Here is a 21,786-nt window from a genome sequence, read left to right on the forward strand (position 1 = left end):
TGCTCACAACAACTCCCATGCAACACTACAGACTTGGGGCAGAGTGGCTGGAATGCTATGCAAAGGAAAAGGATCTGGAGGTGTTAGCTGACAGCTGGCTGAACATGAGCCAGCAGTGTGCCCAGGTGGCCAAGTAGGCCAGTGGCATCCTGATTAGTATCAGAAACAGTGTAGTCATAGAGACAACGGAGGTGACCATACCTCCGTACTCAGATCTGGTGAAGCCGCACCTCGAGTACTGTTTTCAGTTCTGAGCCCCTCACTACAAGAAAGACATTGAAGCTCCGGAGCGTGTCCAAAGAAGGACCACAAAGCTGTAAAGAGTCTGGAGTACAAGTCTATGGGGAACAGCTGAGGGAACTGGAATTGCTCAGTCTGGAGGAGTCTCAGGGGAGACCTTATCGCTCTCTGCAACTACCAGAAAGGAAGAAACTAGTGATAGGATGAGAGGGAATGGCCTCAAGTTGCACCAAGGGAGGTTCAGGTTGGATATTAGGAAAAATTTCTTCCCAGAAAGAGCGGTTAGGTATTGGAATAGGCTGCCCAGGGAGGTGGTGGAGTCATGATCCCTGGAGGTTTTCAAGAAAAGGGTAGATGTGGCACTGAGGGACATGGTTAGTGGGCATGGTGTTGATGCGCTGATGGTCGGACTAGATGTTCTTAGACGTTTTTTTCCAACCTTAATGATTCTATGATTATCCCTTTCCCTCTGACAGCAAGAGAAGTGAAGAAGTGCACTGTCTTGGTTTTGGAGTGAAAAGAAACTTCTGACACTCAGGTTTTCAAATGAGATGATTTTGTCATTGCTGATGTGTTTCAGTACGTTTCAGTTCCAGTCTATTTTTTTCCTCAAAGCAATATTTCATCACAATCAACACCTTCTCATACAATTACTACCTTTTTAGACTAAAACAACATTTTCTGATATGAAAATATTCCATCACAATTTCTTCCTCCAATTTGAGCTGTAATATTTGTTCAGCACACTGTTCCCTTCTCAGTAATGGTGATATCATTGTGCCGCAGGCACTAAATGAACATGAAAATAAACTCAGGACATCTAGCCTGAAGCAGTGGAGATGCAGAGAAGTCAGTGGAGCTGTGCTCAGTTAAACTTACAAAGGGCCAAACTTGTACTATGATATACAAGAGCTGTACTGACATTTCAAAACCTGTTGCTTTTATCTATTAAAGCTCTCTTGCCTCAACCCTTTTACAGAAGTGACTTCTCACCTTCTTACCAGCCCTGCCAAGTCAAATATTTCACTCACTACCTCCCTGCTTGCTTAAGTACATACGCTATTTTAACACCATCATCCTCAACCTAAGTTATTAGGCTTGTTTGGTTCACAGATGAAGAATTAGCTGAGTCTGATAGGACTGGGTATTCAGTTGAAAAGTAATTTGTCATGGTGCTAACCTCTCTATTATCCTACTTGATATGGGTAAAACCAACAACCTACTCCTTCTGCTAGAAGCTACTGTTCTTGTGATCTAAAAGACATCACTCAGTGCATCAAAGATTTACAAAGAAGGCAGGTTAAACCCTTGCAGTCAAAGTGCTGCCCTTCTTTTCTGCAAAACAGACCTTCAGTATAACAAATAAATAACCAAAGAATCACCTTATATATGAGACAGAGAAAATATTTTGCTTAGATGACAATGCACATGAGTTGCAGCAAAGGGATTATGATCAGAAGTAAGGAAAATATTTTCATTATTACACAAGTGGTTGCACACTGGAAAGTTGCCTAGAGAGGTGGTGGGATCTCTATACACCATATTTAAAATTCAGCAGGAAGTGGTCTTGATCAACCCAACAAACCTTCAAAGGCTTTGGGCAGGAGTGGGATCAGATCACTTCCAGAGGTCTCTTCCAACAAAAATTAGTCTGTAAAAGTATGACCATGTTTTGCAGTCCTGTGCAGTCAAGTCATGCTGACAAGGACCTTAATCTAAACATGATGCCTGCTAAAGCTGGCTGTAAACATACAGCATAAAGATGATCCTCCCAAGAGGCATAGCTAAGTTAAAGCTTTTTAGACTGCACATCTGTGTTGTTACTACAAGAGCATAAACGGGAGAAGGACATCATGAAGGGCCATATTTGCTGGGCATATGTAGAGAAAGACATCAAACACAGAGAAAACCATCAGCACAGATTTTGTGGCCCTGTCTTCAGGAGCAAGAATATTTCAAAGCAAGTAGTCAACATTTAACTCAGCAGTCACAACTGTAAGAAAAAACCTTCAAGTGCTACACAAGGGCTATCAGATCCACCTCCTTGATGTCCTTTCCTCATAGCCCAGGACTCTGCAAAGCTGAGATCACAGACTAAGAACAATTAGACAAGCAAAATGGGCTGTAGGTAGGATCTCAAGAGGGAAGTAGTTGGAAATTCTGCAGCAAGCTGAGCTTTCATAGCAGGCTCCTAGCAAACACCTACGCAGAGTTGCTCACGACTGTGAGACTCACAGCTTGTACCGACCCACCCAAATCATTCCTTGCTTGGGTGCAGAAGGGTAACTGAAGCAGTGCATACACAGAGCAGAGGGAAAAGAGGAGAAGAGCCCAGTGTATGGATAAGCTGCAGCACTGGAGGCTTGTGGTATACCTCTCATTCTTTGCCTCAAGTTGCCGAGGTCAATGATAATTTGGTCGTGGTTGACAGTTTTGGTGCAAGAGCAGGAGTGGGGAAGTGGGATTAAAAGACCCAGTGACATTGGTATAAGAGCAGACATCAGAGAGACTTCCACAACTGCAATCCTAAATGATTACCTGTAATTACACTCTGTAGCAATATGTGAATCAAAGAATAGTCCGACAGGATCAGCCCTGTCTTAAAATCTTCTTCACAGTGAAATCACTTCCTCTATTTATATTTTGAACCTAATTTAAAGAATACTGAGACACGGTGAAAACCGAGCATACTGGCTAGTAGCTGTCACCTCCTTACTTGGCAGAACTTTGTTTGAGATCTCTAGGACAGGATTTGTTAGTGCACATGTTCAGGAATCAAAACAGAGAGCAAATATGTTAAAAGAAAATTTACTGTTTTGTCCACTACTAACATGCACATGCAAGTTCACCAGTAGGGTAAAATAAAGATCAACCTAAATGGAAATACTGTTCCTCTCATCATCTTAACTTCCCCTACAAAAATATAAATAAATATAAAATGTATACAATTATTAAAAAATAAATGCTAGGTGAAACATTTTTCTCATCTCCCAGGCACTTTTATTAAAAGCAAGAGACTTATAAAAAAAAGAGAATAAATAGAGATCAGTGTCATTCCTCATCCTGGTGTCTAGGTCACTCAACATAGGCAAAGCGCTGAGAGTTGCATCCTCCTTCTTCCCTAACTCCAGCAGGGAGCCCAGTACTCACAGTTCTGTAATGAGGGAAGTTCCAGAATGCTTCATTCTGGCTTTCTCCCAGTGGAAACCTTCCAGTGTGTATAAATAATAATAAAAAGCATTAGTCAGATAAAATTTTTCTTCAAGTGGAGAGTTAAAGAATTTGGAGGGCATGCAAGAGACATTGGCTCCATCCCCACTCTCAGTACTGTTTAATTTTTAAAGTAGAAAATAGGATAATTAAAATGAATCAGGAAACACGCATTGTAAAACAGACAACCCTCTACATCACTGGCAGAGCTCTCTCCTAGGAAATGGGAGATACAGTTCTGCTCTGGGAAGTCTTCACTTCACCTGAAAAGAGGACTTAAAATTCCTAGAATCTCCTGGATGGCACTTGAGCCTTGATATTACTTGACTTCAGTGTGGGAGGAGGCAGGGGTTACAGCTGCAACAGCACTGCAGGCAAATCAGAGATTTTTCTGAAATCTCTTTGCTCACCTCTTCTTTAAAGAGCTTCTGAACACCTGCAGTTCCCATTAACTGCAATTTGTGGAAGCCCAGCTCATCTGGAAATCAGCCCTTATACCCACACCACAAAGTGCATTAAAATAAAGTACACTGGTACTTTAACATCAGCAAGTCACTAATAATCTCAGTAACTAGTAATTACTGAAAACCACCTGTATACTGCCCGCCTGGAAATTGTTAGTGAAGTGCATGTGCCAGTCTAAGCCTTTCAACACCTCATTTAGCTCATTACACTACCTGCACATCTGCTTTTTCAAATAGCTATTAAACAAATTATATTTGTGGTATATCCTTTTTTTGAAACAACCCACCAATTCAGAACTTGCTCCCTTCGCACTGTATAATTTTTGTACCAGGAAAAGACTGAAATGCCAATATAGCTGTTATAGGAGCCATGCACTGTTGTTAAGAGGACATCAACATAACTGCTAGCCAGCAGCGGTCATGGTAGAAGATTAACATCTCAATGAATTTTTCATAGTCTAAATTGTGGGAACAATAGAAGCTATTTTCTTTTGTTGAAAAATCTCCCATTAGTAATTCACTGACATTTAGTTAGTTGACTGGCATGTGTTCTAAACACGTACACCAATGAGCTATTTCCGTGCAGTGTATCACCATTTGTCTCATTTAAAAAAAAATAAAAGATGATTTTTGCAACAGAGCACAACCAACATGTTCATTAAAGCAGGTATGGAACCACCTAACAAATGTGCGGTCACGTCAATTTGAACGTACACAAGACTACTATATATGCAGAGAACCAGTCTGTTGTATAAATTTCCATTTCTAATAGTGTGTACCTGAACATGACAAATACTGATACCACTTTAAAGAGAAAGCTCTGCAACTTCAGGTGTACAGTAAAGTATTTATTCATTTTTTTGAGCTGAAAGCATCTGTCATGTGTTCAAGAGGCAATAATGTTCCCCTCGGATTTTTAAGTGCACTGGTGCTTTCCTATCAACAGTAATCACTGGACATTAAATTGATAAGAGCTGTAGACTGTAGAACAAAGTGTTGAATTTGTCTTTTCTCACATACAGCAAACATAATACGGCTCACTGATACATGAAAGCTGCTCAGTAGACTCATGATCTATGATATAAAACCTTTCTGCTCAGTAAATTACTTACGTTGCCAAATTACAGTTGGAGAACATTTATTTAAAAATATCTTTTCAGAAAAGAGAAAGGACAAAGATTTTTAAAAGTGGAGAAGGAAAAAGGAAAACTAAAAGTGCAGAAGATGTCTGACATATGGATGATTCCTCCACCCATAAATTTAGATTTATAATCTGCAGTCAGCTATTGAATAATATTACCACAGGTCAGATGGGAGCAGGATATGAATCTGAGAATGTACACAGTCTCAAAATCTTCTATTGATCGAAAATACATGAAGGATTATAGGAGAATCTTTTTATTTCCTTCCTCTTAAGTTTGCTTTTGTCATTGCTTCTTTATTTTACAGTGGTTACCTGAAGATTTAACAATCAGGAATCTGGTTCAATGGAAAAAAAAGATTTCCAAGGTCAATACCTATCTAGGAAAAAAGATGTTAATTTTGGAGGATTTGCAATAAAAGCCTTCCAGTGTTAATGTCCTATTTCATTTTCTCTTATTGCTGCACTAAGGACTGAAATAATCACCTCACTGAATATGAAGTGAAAATACTGTGAAGTTACATAGGAAAAAAATACACTAGATGATCTAGCTAAGAAATTAATCTTTCCTCCCTTCTTCTTTTTCAGTCATGAGAACTTTTATGATTTTGTTACCACCATGGCAGAAATATTCTCGGGAAGATACATGAATTCTTCAGAGAACAAGACAGCTCCACTATCAAAGAGAAGGAAGGCTGCATGTCCAGACTAGACAAACTGGTATCACACGCGGAAAGTACCACACCACAACTGAAGATTGTAAAGGAACTGACTCAAGACATTCACACCTTTCCCTGACATGTGAACATGATTTTTTAAATGATAGTATTTGCTAGTCAACCACTTCAAACTCCCAAGACCAGCAACCCATAACAGCAGACTTCATGAAATGAAAATGCTGGCCCAGGCTGAGCGGCAGAAGGAAAATACAAAAGCTATTATCTTCCTTCAAACCTTGGTACACATGAGAATTGACCTTAGGAACCATACTTCCTGGCCTGCATTCATATAGAACGACCTGGGACAAGGGGATTCTTTACAGGATGAGAAAAAATGTTTCTCTCCTTATCCACGCCAAAATCTTCTCTCAACCCTGAGGAAATGATGCCTCTTGTTTTTGATGTTAAACAAGATCGGAAAACTTTAAGGTAAATTCTTCCTTTTTGCACCTTATTTTGTATACAATAAACAAATATTTAGCCACAGACCACATCTGATCAAACAGTCTGTAAACCAATAACCCACTATTGATGGTTCAATTGGGATTTCAGTAAAGAAAGTTCAATTTAGCCTGGACATCAGATAGAGGCGTCAACCTGGTATAGAAACATGGTCAGCTATGTCTAGGCATTTAACTAGCAAAGATGATAGCTGAAATACCTGGAAGATGCCTTGAATTTGAAGCACCCAATGTAACTGAGTTTGAGGTAAATTCATAATTAAATTCTTAATCCTGCTATACCCAGTCAACAACTGAAAGTAAAGAAACAGCTCCGACCTCTCCCTCCCAGAGATTTTTGCACTGAAGTATATGAAGTTTTTATATTTTGAAACATATAAAATTCCAGCTGAGCAGAGTGAGTGGATTATTACATTTTACTGCAGCAAGAAGTACACATGGGAGGTATCTACACAGTGTATTTTGTGAAGACTGTCTTCATTCCTCTCTGCCTGCCAACAGCTCAGAGTGTTTTGTCATTACAAAACGGTGGCTAAATGTTTCAATAAGAAACAGTATTTTCTTTTTCAGTCTTAAGCAGGGGGAAGGAATATAGTTAGGTTCCTAAAGACTGAAAGCAGTTATGAAGATGTATCACTATTGAAAAATTTCCTTAATCAGCAGATCACAGCTGCTAGAAGGAAAGAAACCCTGTGGCTGAGGCTGATACTTGTTCAAAATATGTTTATTCTAGACTGAAAGAAGACATATGCCTACCAACATGTGTGCATGCACACACAGACACATGCACAGAATTATGCACACATGCTGAATTATATACTGCAAATACAGGACAGTTCTATATTTAAATTCCCAGCTTGTTGCTTGGATGATTATATCTAATGGATAAATCTAAACCTCAAGAAGAACATATTCCTCTTGTTTAGGAGCATGGCTAGCAATCCCTGCAACAGTCCTCATAACAGCAGGGCTTTGTTCCACATCCGAGCACATCCTCTGCCACGGAGTGTCTGAAAATATCCTGAGCACTCATTTGAAGCATAGAGTGGTGGTGAGTGAAGACTTTTATAAACATGCCAAGGACATGTCAACACTGAAGAGCAGACCCTGAAGTTTTAAGACTGTGTTTTTGTCATTTGTACTGGAAATGCTCCAAATTGCAGCCAGTCAGTACACAGTCGTCTCATCTCTTACTTCACTGAGCTTTAGAATTTGCTGCTGAGGGAGCACCCTGGCTCAAACTCAAAACCAAAAACAGCACCCTCAAGTTTAATGGTGCTGACAAGGATGAACAATGTTGAAACAAGTTACAGGAGTGAAAACAGTCAGACATCAAAGTACATTTCTGCTACAGCCTGGGCTTCTGTGGCAAGCCCCATGAGAACTGGATTTGCTGCCTTTCTCTTCTGAGAATGGCTCAAAACCAGGAGAAATCCCAATACAATTGTGATTCCTGCTACAGAATCACAGAGAGTTTTATGGGTTTGGAAATCTTATTTTTTTAGCCTTTCCTCCTTTGTTACTAGCTAATCATTTCACTATTAACATTAAAAAAAAAACACTCAAAGAAAATATTTTTCATAGGGTAGTGAGACTCATGGCATTCCTTTTCAGCTTCTGGAAGGTCACCTTCTGGTTTTCCACTGAAAAATTCCACTCTGATATGCACAAGAGCTTTTATCTCATAGATTTCAAATTAATCAGAAGAGCCGTCTAACAAATTATGTTCTTCGTCATCATTAGATGATCTCCGAGGTGTCGTGTAGTTGTCTGATGCTACTGAAGACTAAAATGTTTCAGCTCTTCTTGGACAGAAGATAAAATACATCTGCCTGGCGTTGGTTGTCTGATCTCTGAAGAGACATGTTTCAGTATTCTGTATGAATTGGAGTTTCCAAGGCTTATACAAAGAAATATCAAATTTTCATAGCTCAGATGAGAAGAAATGAAATTAAGGTCTGTCCATCACGTGCCAGCCTCCTGTGGATTTTCAGAGATAGCCAAGGGTAACTGCTGTCACTCTTGGATGGCAGTAAGAATGAAAGGAGGAAGGAGTAAGAAGGAATTCAATAGCCAATTTCCAATCAAAGGAAACTATATAAAGGATGGAAACTCTTATGAACCCCCAAAACATTTTCCTCTGCCTATGAATTTTGACTGTTTTCTTCATAGTCATTTCAGCTGGTATAACTGGTTAAGAGCCAGAGAGTGACTCTAACCATCATTTCTTTTCACTCTGAACAGTGTGCTGAACTTAGACTTGAGCTCATTACCACTTGGATTACTCCACCATTTGCTTCTTGGCTAGATCCACAGCAAACATGATATGTTTTTTTCCAGTTTGCGCTTCCTGCAGCCCCTGTATCCTTTCCAAAACTTAATTTCACATCCCTACTATTGCACAGATATTTATTCAATAAAAAATAGCCTTGCACTATGCTCACATCTCCATGTGGAAGCATGATTGAAAGAACATTATGCAATCTTGTGATACAAGAAATCAATTATTTTCTCTGTTGTGACATACCTTCTAGCTGACTTGGATGAGTCATTTAGCTTTTTCATGGTTCTACTCCCTTTATGAAAAAAAAAAAAGGGGGGGACGACTATGAATAGCACTCACTTCACTCACTTAGCTCAAAGGCTAAAATGAAATACCCTGGCATGAGAGCTATGAATCCCTGCAAAGTGCTTCATATAGTATTTTTCTTGGGCTAGTTTGAATAGAATCAGAGAATTCCAGAATGGCTGAGTTTGGCAGGGATCTCTAGGTCCATCTGGTCCAACTCCTGCTCAAGGAGGGACACCCAAATAAGTGTGCCAGGCTTCTTCTGTAGATCTTCAAGGAGGAGATTCCACAACTTCTCTGGCAGCGCTCAGTCACCACAGAGTACAGAAGTGTTTCCACACATTCAGACAGAACTTACCGTATTTCAGTTCTTGCTCAGACTTGCTAAGGAGACACTCTATCCCAAGTCACTGATGAATAAATTAAACAATACTGGACCAAATACTTCCTTCTTCCATCAAACCAGGCAACTTGTGCTCCATCAGCTTGCTCATAGTATTGAACAGCCTTCCACAAGTGCCAACCATCCATTCTCACTTCATCCCGTAAGTGTTTCCTTTAACTAATATTTAACGCAATAGCTTTGGAATTGACAATGTGTGAATCTGGCAGATGTGCTTGGAGAATAAATACCAACTCACATTTTTTTCCACTGCAGTCTTACGATTTTTTTCCTAGACCTGAACTCTCTTTTTAAACACTTCTGAATATTGCTGATAACAGGCAGACAAGGGTGTCTTTCAAAATATTTAATGCTTCAAGAAACTATAGTACACAATATATACTAAAACAGATGTAGAATCGTAGAATAATAGAATGGCTTGGGTTGGAAGAGACCTTTAAGATCATCTAGTTCCAACACTCCTGCTACAGGTAGCGTCATCTCCCACTAGACCGGTTTGCTCAAAGCCACATCCAGCCTGGCCACCCTCACAGTAAAGAATTTCTTCCTAATATCAAGTCTAAATCTACCCTCTTCCAGTTTTAAACCATTTCCCCGTTGTTCTGTTGCTACCTGCCCTTCTAAAATGTCCACCCCACCTTTCCTGTAGTCCCCCTTCAGGTACTAGAAGGCTGCTATAAGGTCTCCTTGGAGCCTTCTCTTCTCAAGGCTGAAGAGCCTCAGTTCTCTCAGCCTGTCCTCACAGACTAAAAGAGATATATATTAAACACTGCACACAACATGATTGTTTACAAAAGCAACTATGACCTGGTCATAGTTTATCAGTTCAGAGGCAGATCGACACTGGGATCTTTATGCTGTTCTCTGCTGCAGTCGTAGCTTTTAAATATTTTCTGTCAGACAGCATAGCCAAACACCAAGAAAATTTAATTTAATATAAAATTAAAAAAAAAAAAAAGAAAAGGCTACAAATAAAACTGTGAAAGAGCACTTTAAAGCTTAAATATGTAGTTCTTCAGTACGGTACATCCAAGCTTCATCTGAGGACGTCAAGAATTTGTTCTCTTTTTAACCTCTGACTGAAATGAATGAGATCGTGATGGTTTTGGTAGACAAAGAGTCACAGGAACATTACTAGAATTTGGATCAAATTTTGAAACTCATAGGTAACGCAGACAGTCACCACTGCTAAAAAAACAATGCAATGGGACACAGGGAAATGTGGGACAAAGTAGTCACAGTGTATCTATTGGTAACACCATGTTATGAAGATTACATCAAATACTCATGAAATGGTGTTCAAAGTCAATATGGAAGACACATCAACAACAATGAAATGAAGAGAAAGAGCTGACTATCAGGAACATACTAACATGAAATGACAAAATATTTGAAGAACCTCACTATATAGGGATTCAGCTCCATATCTCAGTTTAGGTGTCTCCATGTGCACCTAGGTAACCCTCTTCTTTTAAAAGTCAGTGGAGCCCGGAGAGTTTCTAGTGTATTCTATAACAGGGAAAACAGAAATGTAGCCAGTGAGCTTAGCAGATAATTTTAATTAATTAATTGAATTAATTAATGGAATTAAACATCCCATTAAAAAGTTAGTAGGTAAAGTGCTACTTTATATAAATAAAGTGCAAGTTATATAAATCACAAATCATATTTGTTAACTGAGTCAACCCTAATATGGTAATTAACATAGAATTAGTCTCTCTTGAGGAGATATAAAACATATGAAATCAAGAAAATCTGGAATCCAGCCCAGAAAAAGGATTATATAAATACGATGTACAGAACTATTTATTCAACATGTCTGCATTAATCTTTTGAAAAAAAAATCAAAATGCTAAATTTTAAAGTGCTAGAATAAACTAAAAATTTGAGGATTTTCTTCCTAATCCCATATAGCAGAATCTTAAGTACATCCTCAGAACAAGATAATCTCATATGCATAAGCAATGTTCACAGTACAACCATCCTTTTTACTAGAGGGTATGCCAGCTAGGAAGATCCATTCCTTTAAATGAAAAGCACAGAGACATGCTGTCAGTCTGTTTACAGTGGCAAGGAACAAATCTGGCAAGAGCATCCAGTGGCCAAATCATTGACTCGGTGTCTCTAGCACAAAATCCAGCTGAAAGTCAAAGTCAGAGACCAGAGACGCAGTACTGGAAAAACAGATGCATAACCTACTGTAAAAAAAAGTTCCAAAGGACGAGAACAAATCCACCAAGAAGTGAGAGAAGTAAACATAAAAAGGACTAAGGAGAGAATGAGTTCTGAACCCAAAATCTCACACAAAGAACCTATAACCTCAACAGAAATTAAAATTAAGCAGGTGTTTGTCAGTCTCCCCTATCCATAACTTCCAGGTACTTTACTGTCAGTTAAGAGGAAGTCTAATTCTTACAAGAGATGTGCAGCTGCATCCTTCACAAGGCAGCTGGTGATTTCTAATCCCAGTATTTTATTAAGCCAAGTCAGCATGGAGTCCATTAGACAACCCAGGTAGGAAGTATGAGAAAGCTATTACATAGAGAAGCTGCCTTTTCATGCCAGTAGCCTAAATATCCCGTCATCACTCACAAATGTTGAATGCATACCTTCACCATAAAAACATCTATGCAAAACTATCAAGTGGAAGTTCTAAAGATTCCTGAGTATGATAAATACATTTAAACAGCCACATTTGCATTTTAAAACATGTAGACTTTGTAAGAGGGGGCTTTATTAGACATGGAACAATTCCATTGTCATTTAGATCTCTTCTTAGCCCTCAGCAAGCAACTCTTCCTCCTGCTTGTTTGTACAGCCTTGGCACTAGGGGTCCATCATTCCCAGCATTTAGCTCTTGAGGCTCTGACAGCCTAACATATTTGGTCTTATAAATAGAAAAAAAATTGCGTCAGCCACTACACTATGTTAATTTTCTAAATTGCCATATTTTCATTACTCGTTATAAAACATCCCTTTTTCCCCCTCATCAGGGAATGATCTCTTGTGTAAAGGAGATAAATGTGGTTAACAGTCTAATTAATCCTCACGTTAGATCATATTTTTGTAGAAGGAAATACTTAAATTTGCAGAAGGCAAAGGAAGAATACTAACTAAATGGAAGCTCTCCTTTTCCAAAAAGATAGTTCAGATTTTCTGTCCACTCATACCTTCCTCTTAACTGCAGCACTTCAGATATTATTCCTTTCAACCACAGCATTTCCATTCCCATTTCTCTGGACAAGACTGCAGAGATGACAGTCCTCTGTCTGTTAAGCCACTCCCAGCAAAATGCATTCCCAAGTGAACAGAAGAAGCTCCCATGACCGCTGCTATGTCTACAGAAACATCCCTTCACTCTTCTTGTTCTCAAGTCATCTGCCATGTCACAGGATTTGTACTGTAGCAAATACACTTCATAATACAAGTCATCATAGAATCATATAACAGTCTGAGTTGGAAGGGGTCCTTAAAGGTCATAAAGTCCAACTCCCCTGCAATGAAAAGGGACATCTACAGCTATATCAGGTTGTCACAGTCTCATCCAGAACAGACAGGACAGGTGGTCTCAGCTTTTAGCAAACATTTATGTGAGTTTTCTACCAGATGTTACTTAGTCTTATAAGCAGTACGGTTATTCTCATTCACTGGCGGACTGTCCAATAACCAGATAACTATCAGGGTACTTCACAGGCTAATGAAGCAGTAATTAATGTGCTAATAATTGTGCAGTGCTTTACAGAGGTAAATAGCTGTAAGTGCTGGGTACTATAATTAAAAAATTGCTGGATGCATACAAACTGAAAAAGAATTTCACATCTGAAATATGGAGATATTCACCCCCCCATCTGTGGCTCATACAGAAGATGCTGATTGTCTAACAGTAAGTCTCAGGTGTCTTAATTCTGAAAAACTAGCAGGTGAAATCCTGGTCTAATTCAAGCCAATAAATAACTTGACCTTACTTCAGAGAATCCCTGTCTTGACAGAAGAACTTCTGTAGCAGTACTTGTTTCATTTAGGCACCAGCAGATCGTTTTAGGTAAGCAGACTTCTCAAGAAACATCTTATCTGCCTCAGTGACTGACTGTAATCACTGACTGTGTCGATCTCAGGTGCTCAGGTGCAGTATTGCTTTAGTAATACTGCAGGTGAAAGGAGGTATGAAGAAAAAGCTTCTCTGCTTTTCACACCTGGTTTCAATAACTTAAAATATCAAGAACTAGTTGAAACTCCTTATATTTTCACTATGCTGATAGTTATCAGTGAGTATGCTTATAAGGCATATCAGATTTAATTTCTGCTTCAGAGTAGGCCCTGAATTCTTTACTTTGTCTCATATTCAATAATATCATCAGAACCACTGACAGTTAATTGACCACAGAGTGCTGCGACCTCTCTCTGCACTGATCTGCAGAGTCACTGGGGCACCAACCAATCTGCCTTACCCCAGACCCATTAACAACTCTAACCACCGGTAAGAGGAAGAACAGTGTTAATGTAGCTCAGAAGCTGTACTGAAATTATAAGGGAATTATCAACTGTGGTCTACTGGATTGACGAAGTCCTAAGAAATGCTTCTCTTCTGTATGTCAAAGCTTCTTTTCTGTATGTCAGTACAGTATTTAGTAGAGTAAGCTCTACTAAAATGCTGTCTGACTAGACAAGAAATAAGTAAAATTATCCTTCTACTAGTGAAAGAACACCAAACGAAAGGCTATATGACTTGCCCTATACATGCTCTTCCAGTGCAAAAGTTGGGCTCACCCAGTACGAGTAATTTTATACATGGATCCTGCTTGCAACATCTAAGATTTCTGTTGTTTTTTTTTTTGTTTTTTCAGACAAAACTTGATACTGAAGTCAACCTGCACGCATGGCAATTCAAGCCCAGTTGCAGCCTAACCTGACTTTGGAGGCACAACCCCCAAAGCAGAGGGGCTTCCAGTTAGAAGTGCAAAAATAATGCCCAAACTTGAGCAAGCAAACCCGCAGGGAATGAGACTTTGCTACCTGCGACATGCTCCACAATCCCTGCACTTTGTGATATTACTTCATGTTGTCTGTCAAATACTGAGTTGGCACTACTGGATTTATTGCTCCCAAAATGCATCTCCTTCCTTGATTTCTAGTAAAATCAAAGAAATTAAAGCAACAGCTCCACTGCCTTTAAAAGCATGTACAGATCTACTAGTCGATTTGTGGCAATCAGAGATCTGTAGCCTCCCCTCAGTCCCTCACATAAACCAATGGGCTGAAAAATACCCTTTTTCACTGTAGAAAAGAGTCTCTTCTGGTAAGATAAGTATGTGGAATGCAGCCACACAGCTCAGGTGTGTGGAAGCCTAAGGCTCTAAGGCTCATCACAACAGTAGGGAACTTGCTGCAGTAAGAAACAACTTCCAGCATGCACACAGCAAGGTAGGCACAAAAACAGAATCGGCTTGCTTACTGTAAGCTTTCTTTGAATTCGGAGAAAGCCACTAACATCTAGGAAACTGAAATGGAACAAAAAAATTATTTGCATGAAGTGATTTGGCCACAGGAGAATGAAGAAACTCTGAAATAAAAAAAGGAAAATTCAACATTCCTCATCCTCCTTATCAGCTATCAAATGACAAAATGAACTAGTCAAGTGAGGCAATGTCCCAAAAAGCACAACTTAGATGTACACCACAGGGTCTTTGGAAACACAGAGTGTAAAGGCCCCAGTTTTGAAAGAAACAGCACTGCAGAAGCCCAAAATGAACAGAAGAAACAAGATTATATAAGTTTCCCACAGCTTTGCAAAGACATCTGAAATACATAAACCAATCAGAAGGGCTTTTTCAATTAGTCCTATACTTTTGAATGTATTCTATTTTATTTTTTTCAGTTTCGCATGGGAGGTTTCTCTAGCAACAAGCTTTTTTGGCAATAAGCTTTCCAATTTAATCAGGAGGGCTTTAAACTAGAGTTGCCAGGGGAGGGGATCCTCAAACCATCCCACTTTGAGGCTGACGATGGTAATGGATGCCCTGAACCTGGAGTAGGATCACAGGCCAGTAAGACAGCAACTAAAGTGCACAATAAGGGAACTGCAATTGGTAAATCAGCCTCAGTGGGAGCCCAGCTACAATTCGTATACACTAATGCACGGAGCAGGGGGAACAAGCAAGAAGAGTTGCAGGCATGCTCGTGCCTACAAGGCTATGATGTCATCCGCATCACTGAGACGAGGTGGGATGGCTTTCACAACTGGAATGTAGGAATAGACAGGTATAAACTCTTTAGGAAAGACAGGCAGGGAAGGAGGGGAAAGGGTGTTGTCCTCTACATCAACAACCAGCTGGAGTCCAAGGAGGTCCACCTGGGGATAGTTGAAGAGATGATAGAGAGCATATGGATTAGGGTTAAAGGGAAGGCGGGGGAAGGAGACGTCATAGTGGGGATTCTGCTACGGACTCCCCAACCCGGAAGGCTGAGTGGATAAAGCCCTCTGTAAAGAAATAGGAACAGCTTTGCATTCACAAAACACGGTTCTCATGGGGGACTTCAACCACTGCAATATCTGTTGGAGGGACAACACAGCAGGGCACCAGAAATCAAAGAGGCTCCTGGAATGTTTCGATGATAACTTCCTCTTCCAAGTGGTACTGGAACCCAAGAGAAGAGGTGCTGTGCTGGACCTTGTCCTCACCAATGAGGAGGGGCTGGTGAGTAATGTGAAGCTGAAGGGCAGCCTTAGCTGCAGTGACCATGAAATGGCAGAGTTAAAGACCCTTAGGGCATCAAAGAGGGGGAACAGCAAGCTTGCTGCTCTGGACTTCAGGAGAGCAGATTTCAAACTCTTCAGGGAACTGCTTGGCAGAGTGACATGGGATGAGCCCTGGAGGGAAGAGGGGCCCAAGAAGGCTGGCCAGTATCCAAGAACCATCTTCTCCAAGTCCATAAGCATTGCATCCCAAGAAAAAGGAAGGCTAGCAAGAATGCCAAGAGGCCTCTGTGGATCAGCAAGGAGCTCCTGGACTTATTTAAGCTCAAAAAGAAAGTCTATAGGGAATAGATGTGGGAACGGGTTACCTGGGAGGACTACAAAGAAGTTGTCCAAGCTGCTTGGGATGAGGTTAGGAAAGCTAAAACCCAGATACAATTAAATCTAGCCAGGAACATCAAGGGGAACAAGAAGAAATTCTACAGGTATATCAGTGATAAAAGGAAGGCCGGGGGGACCTTATAGCAGCCTTCCACTACCTGAAAGGGGCCTACAGAAAAGCTGGGGAGGAGCTTTTTAGATACAAGGTATTATGTCTATCTTTCTTGTTCAGAAACTCCTACCACAACTCACAGATATTTTAAATATAAACCTGTTATTTACTAATAATCAGATTCAGGACAGTGAGTAACCGACTTCTCCATTTGACAGTAATCTTAGGAATGTGACCTTCCTTAAAAACAAAGAAGACAAGCTACATAATTAGTCTGGTGCTGTGTATCTCTCATATTTCTCATTTCAAGGAACATCAGTCACTCTCGTCTCACATTACTTCCATTCCACTCTGGCACAGTGTCCTTCTTAGCAACGTCACAGAGCATTAATTCTGCTAGAGACGCCAAATCACATAAAGTGATACAGAATATTGTTTACAACAGTGTGAGGAATCCCATAATGTTTTATTTTTCCTGTCCAAATTATATATATGTTTCCACTTCAGATTTCAGCCTTGGCAGGCTCAGAACTAAGCTTACAGGCTCAGTTAAGAGATCAGTTCACACTCTCAAGAGATACTCATATAACTCCAAGTGCCACCAAACCGGTCAGGTGTTGCAAGATAGCTTCCAGATCGCAACTGCATAGGTCAGAGAACACAGCACGCTTTATAAAAGCAGCTGACTATTAAAGGATATCAGAGAGGAAAGGAAAGATATAGTCTCGAACCTTAAGGGAATGCACACCGCTTAGCTCTCACCGCCTCCTGGCTGGCTTGTTGACTGATGACAAGAGCTGCAGATGGAAAAGGTGGGAGTTAAATGGAAAGATGTCCAGCTCTTACACTTCCCAGACTGTCAGCAGCTCCTCTCTGTTGCTTTTTATGAAGCTTTTCCAATTTCCCTAGGAAGGATTATTCATAGCTTTAATTACTCTCAATTTCTAAGAAACAACTTTGAAACAGAAAACAAAGACACGAGAGCTCCTCTCTGCTCAGTGAGGACCGTGTCATTGACTCCCATAAGCTTCACAGGGACCCTAAAAGAACAATTTCAGTAATTTGGCACAATTTAGGGACAGCTTCTTTCAGGGTTGGCTGTCCAAAGCCCAAACATGAGACAGATGGGCACAACTTTTTAAAAGACCCATATCCTTACAAAGTAATGCATTTCTCTGACCTCCTCCAGTAACGTTTTGACCCAGACTAAAACTCAGAAATTCAGTTTGTGTACCTGGGGAAATCTCACTGGACCTACATTTTAAATATGACATTGTTTTTCTGACTTACCTTTTCCCCTCCGATCTTCAAAAGCCAGTTACGTGCAAACTGAACTGAAAAGAAAGTAATAAAGTTTGACAGAGATGTGAAGCCTAAGATAATATCTCACCAAGGCGCTAAGTCTCCTGAGCCCATTGTAATAAATAAATGGCATACTGTGAAACACAAATGAGCATCACTGTGGCTGTGATTTCATTGTCTCGATGGGGGACCTGTGCCTGGAACAAGGCCAGCTATGTAATTCAACACTGAGGAAGAGCACACAAATGGACCTCAGGAGAAGGATCGATTTTAATGTAATCCTATCTACTAATCAAAAGCGACTGAAGAATTAACACTCACTAGGAAATGTCTCCTCAAAGTTGTCATAGCTTATTGATAAAGATAGCTTTGTTTTAATTAAGATGCAAAATGCCAATTCAAAGTCTAATTTTAGCTGCAAATAATCAGTTATTGATGATGTGTCTGCCTGAATTGTTTTGAGCTGCCCTAGAATGTTGTGATTTTTTTCCAGATCAACCAGTGTGGACTGCTTTTCTGCAAGAAGACTACATTCTTACATGGTCTTCACCCCCAGTCATGAGTCCTCCATAGCTTCTTATTTTCATTATATGAAGAGCATTTCTGGCTCCACGCTAAACTTAACTCTTGGCTCTCCATCCTCCATTGTCCATCCATCTGCAAGACTGTATTCTGCTTTATGTATCATATGACATGCTAAAAGTAGCAAGTTAATACGCACATCTCAAAAGGCCAAGTGATGCCTCAGAAACCCTAGCAAGGTGTGTCAAAGACGGTAAGTACATTATGTCCTCAGATGGAGCAGAAAACACTATGTAGTCTAGGCTGTGTGAATTTTACAAGACATACAAAATGAAGTTGCTTAAGACCACATTCAACAATAAAGCATATCTGTATCTTCTGAACCCTGTGCACCACCCTCCACATTACTCCCAAATACTATAAACAGTTAGCATATCAATGTTTTTGGTTGCACTTATCATTCAAAAGCACGAATCATACAAAGAGCCATTCACAGTGGAACACTGCAGACTAATGGGACCCACAAGAAACATCATCCATCAGTGGAGGAGTGCTTGCAGATGCTCTTGTCCACACGACAACGTTTCTCCCTGAGCCTCAGGAACTAACTACAGCCCAAAGCTTAGCTTCACACAGCGGACAAATCTCTTCTGATCTAGTGCTGTAACACATTAACTGGATGGATCAGGCTCTGAGCAACCTGATCGAGCTGTAGGTGTCCCTCTTCATTGCAGGGGAGTTGGACTAGATGGCCTTTAAGGGTCCCTTCTGACTCAAACAATTCCACAATTCTCTGAACTACAGTTGGGCTGAGCAGAAACATGTGGAAAGGAATTTTCTCAGCTTCCAGTGCTGTGAGTTTTCCACAAAAAAAGCTGCAGTTTTATTGCAAAACAAATACAACACACTCCGGATTCTGTGAGATCATGGGGCAAGTGTGGGGTATTGGGCCACACACGTAGATATTTTCATCCCAATCTTACGTGCTGGAACTTAAATGCATTTACTAATTTGACTCAAATCAAAGTGCATTCTAATTCCAAACATTTATATTCAAGAAGCTACACACAAACAGCAAGGCCAATAAATCTTCCACTCCACGTAATAAACTGCATAGCTCCCCAGCCCAGCAGTTCCTCTACTAATCTCCCACTTGTTGTTGGGATGGGATGTTTCCAAGGTGTGAACTGACTCAAAAGCTCACGCTTCACTTTTTTGACTCAGCTGCCTCCATCTCTCTGCTGCAGAGCTGTCAGTCTAAACTCACCCCTGCTCATTTCCATGGCCTGCTGACAGCTCTTTTATTCGTACCTTGCAGAACAAAGTACATGGCCTTTTCCCCTCCCACCCACTTCTCTGCAATCAGCTGGTGCAACCATGACTCATCCGCTTCTAATACAGTCTTCAGAGACCCGTTCAAGGAGTTTGTCATCTGCTCTCACTGTAGCTGTAGCTTTCATAATTAGTCGCAAACGCATACAGAGGATAACGTTAAAGATTGTCATTTTCTTTCTATAATTTCCCTGAATTAGATGAGGATGGGACAGATAGCAGAGGAGCTGAGTCTTCTCAGGACTTGTCCTCTACCTAATACAGACAGCGTAGATGGTAAGAGAGCTATAGGAGGAGAGAGAGCAATGGGAAAGATGCTGAGATTTTGGCAAAGAAAAGATTGCTCATAGGTTAGAAGAAAAAGGAATGCAGGTACAGAAAAGGAAGCCAGTAAATTAAAGGAAGAATGCAGAGGATCATAGAATCATAAAATCATAAAGGTTGGAAAAGTCCACTACGATCATCTAGTCCAACCATCAACCCATCACCACGACACCCACTAAAATGCCACATGATCCACCTTCTCGTACTAGAAAATAAAGCAATCCCAAGCCCACCGAAGATGAAGAGGCTGCAGATATAATTAAAAATAGGATATTTAGTTTTAAGTGACTTGAGTTGATCACAGGAGCCTCTTAAATTTCTGAAGCTGAACAAGAGATACTGAGGATGGAGTACCTACATTCTGCTTCCCAGTGAGACAAATACCTAAGTCAAATAAAGTAATGACTTAAACATTTCCTATGTGATTAGGAAGCATAAGGATAAATCCCCTTTAATATCATTTATCCAAATTGGGCAGGGAATCTAGAAGCATGAGAAATGCTTGTTAGGCTGCACCTGGAGCACTGTCAAGATCTGGTTCCCATAATCCAAAAAAGATTAGACTAGAGAGGGTCTAAAGGAGGGGCACAGAGATTGTAAAATCATTAAAGTTGGAAAAGACCACTAAAATCATTTAGGCCAGTCATCACTTCATCGCCATTGTGTCCACTACACCATGTCCCTAAGTGCTGCATCTGATCACGGGTTTGTAGAACCTGCCCCACAAGGAAAAAAAAAAAAAGCTGAAGGATTCAGGTCTTTTGACCCTAGTGTATAGAATACTTAGGGGGGACCTCATCACAATATTCCAGTACTTAAAGGGTGACTACAAAGATAACAGAGGCTCTCTTTACAAGGAGCCACATGGAGAAGACAAGGAGCAACTGTGAGCAAGATGCACTAGAAAAGGTTTTGTCTTGATATAAGAAAGAATTTTTTTACAGTGTGAACAATGGATCACTGGAACAACCTCCCACGGGACATGGTAGAACACCCATCACTGGATGTTTTCAAGATACAGCTGGAGAAGGTGCTGGATAACCTCACCTAGGCTCCCTTTCCTCACAAAAGTTTGGACCTGATGATCTTTTAATGTCTCGTCTGCCTAGGCTATTCTATGATTCTATGAGAAATACAATTTAATTTTGAAGATAAGGGAGAATGGAAAGAAAGAAGCTACCCTTCAAAAGCAGAGGAGACAACAGAGGAGACAAGCCAACACAGCTCTCTGTCTTGTCTGATGGTTAGAGGGATAAAAGGAAGAATGAACTCAAACATGCTTGGTTTAATGCTGAAATGTAACTGAAATGTGGCATGTTTCCATGCAGAGGCAACAAAAACAAGGAGATTGGAGCTGAGGGCAAGTTAGCAAGAAGTAAAAAGCAGAACATGTCCATGAAGCTAGAGATAAGCTGACCAATTGTGCTACGTGCTGAAACAACACTGATTTCAGGCCCTACTTCTCATGGGGCATTGTATCTGGACAGGTCTTCATGAAGCAGCAATGACACAGTGCAGTTGTGGGGTTATTTACCTTGTTTCTTTGGTAATCTGCAGTATGTGGACAGGTAAATAAGAACAGACACCAACACTATGAAAATTCCATTTTATTGAAAGCACCTCTACGTAGCTCTGCCTCCATCCTACCTGTGACCTAGGGTAGATCACAGAATCATTAAGGTTGTTAAAGACCACTAAGATCATCTAGTCCAACCATGAACCCATCCTCACCATGCCCACTAAACCAAGTCCCTCAGTGCCACATTTAGCCTTTTCTTGAACACCTCCACAGCCAGTGACTCCACTACCTCCCTGGGCAGCCTGTTCCAATATCTCACCACTCTTTCTGAGAAGAAATTTTTCTTAACATACAATCTGAACATCCCATGGCCACTTTAGACCATTGTCTCTC

General features: G+C 40.4%; 1 protein-coding gene across 8 annotated transcripts in view; it reads right to left on the reverse strand.

Moving 5' to 3' along the window:
• Positions 1-21,786, reverse strand: part of FAM135B (family with sequence similarity 135 member B) — a 194,086-nt gene that overhangs the window by 157,451 nt on the left and 14,849 nt on the right. Inside the window, exons 2-3 of one of the 8 annotated variants that reach the window (XM_021387037.1) lie at positions 17,685-17,728; positions 17,126-17,191 (exon numbers count right to left, since the gene is read on the reverse strand). The exons of 6 other annotated variants lie outside the window; for them this stretch is intronic. The gene's annotated coding sequence lies outside the window, so the exon portion shown is untranslated. The remainder of the gene's footprint in view (positions 1-17,125; positions 17,192-17,684; positions 17,729-21,786) is intronic. One more of the 8 variants, XM_021387038.1, reaches the window with a different exon arrangement.

The sequence above is a fragment of the Numida meleagris genome, chromosome 2, assembly GCF_002078875.1.
Source record: "Numida meleagris isolate 19003 breed g44 Domestic line chromosome 2, NumMel1.0, whole genome shotgun sequence".
Classification (NCBI taxonomy): Eukaryota; Metazoa; Chordata; class Aves; order Galliformes; family Numididae; genus Numida; species Numida meleagris.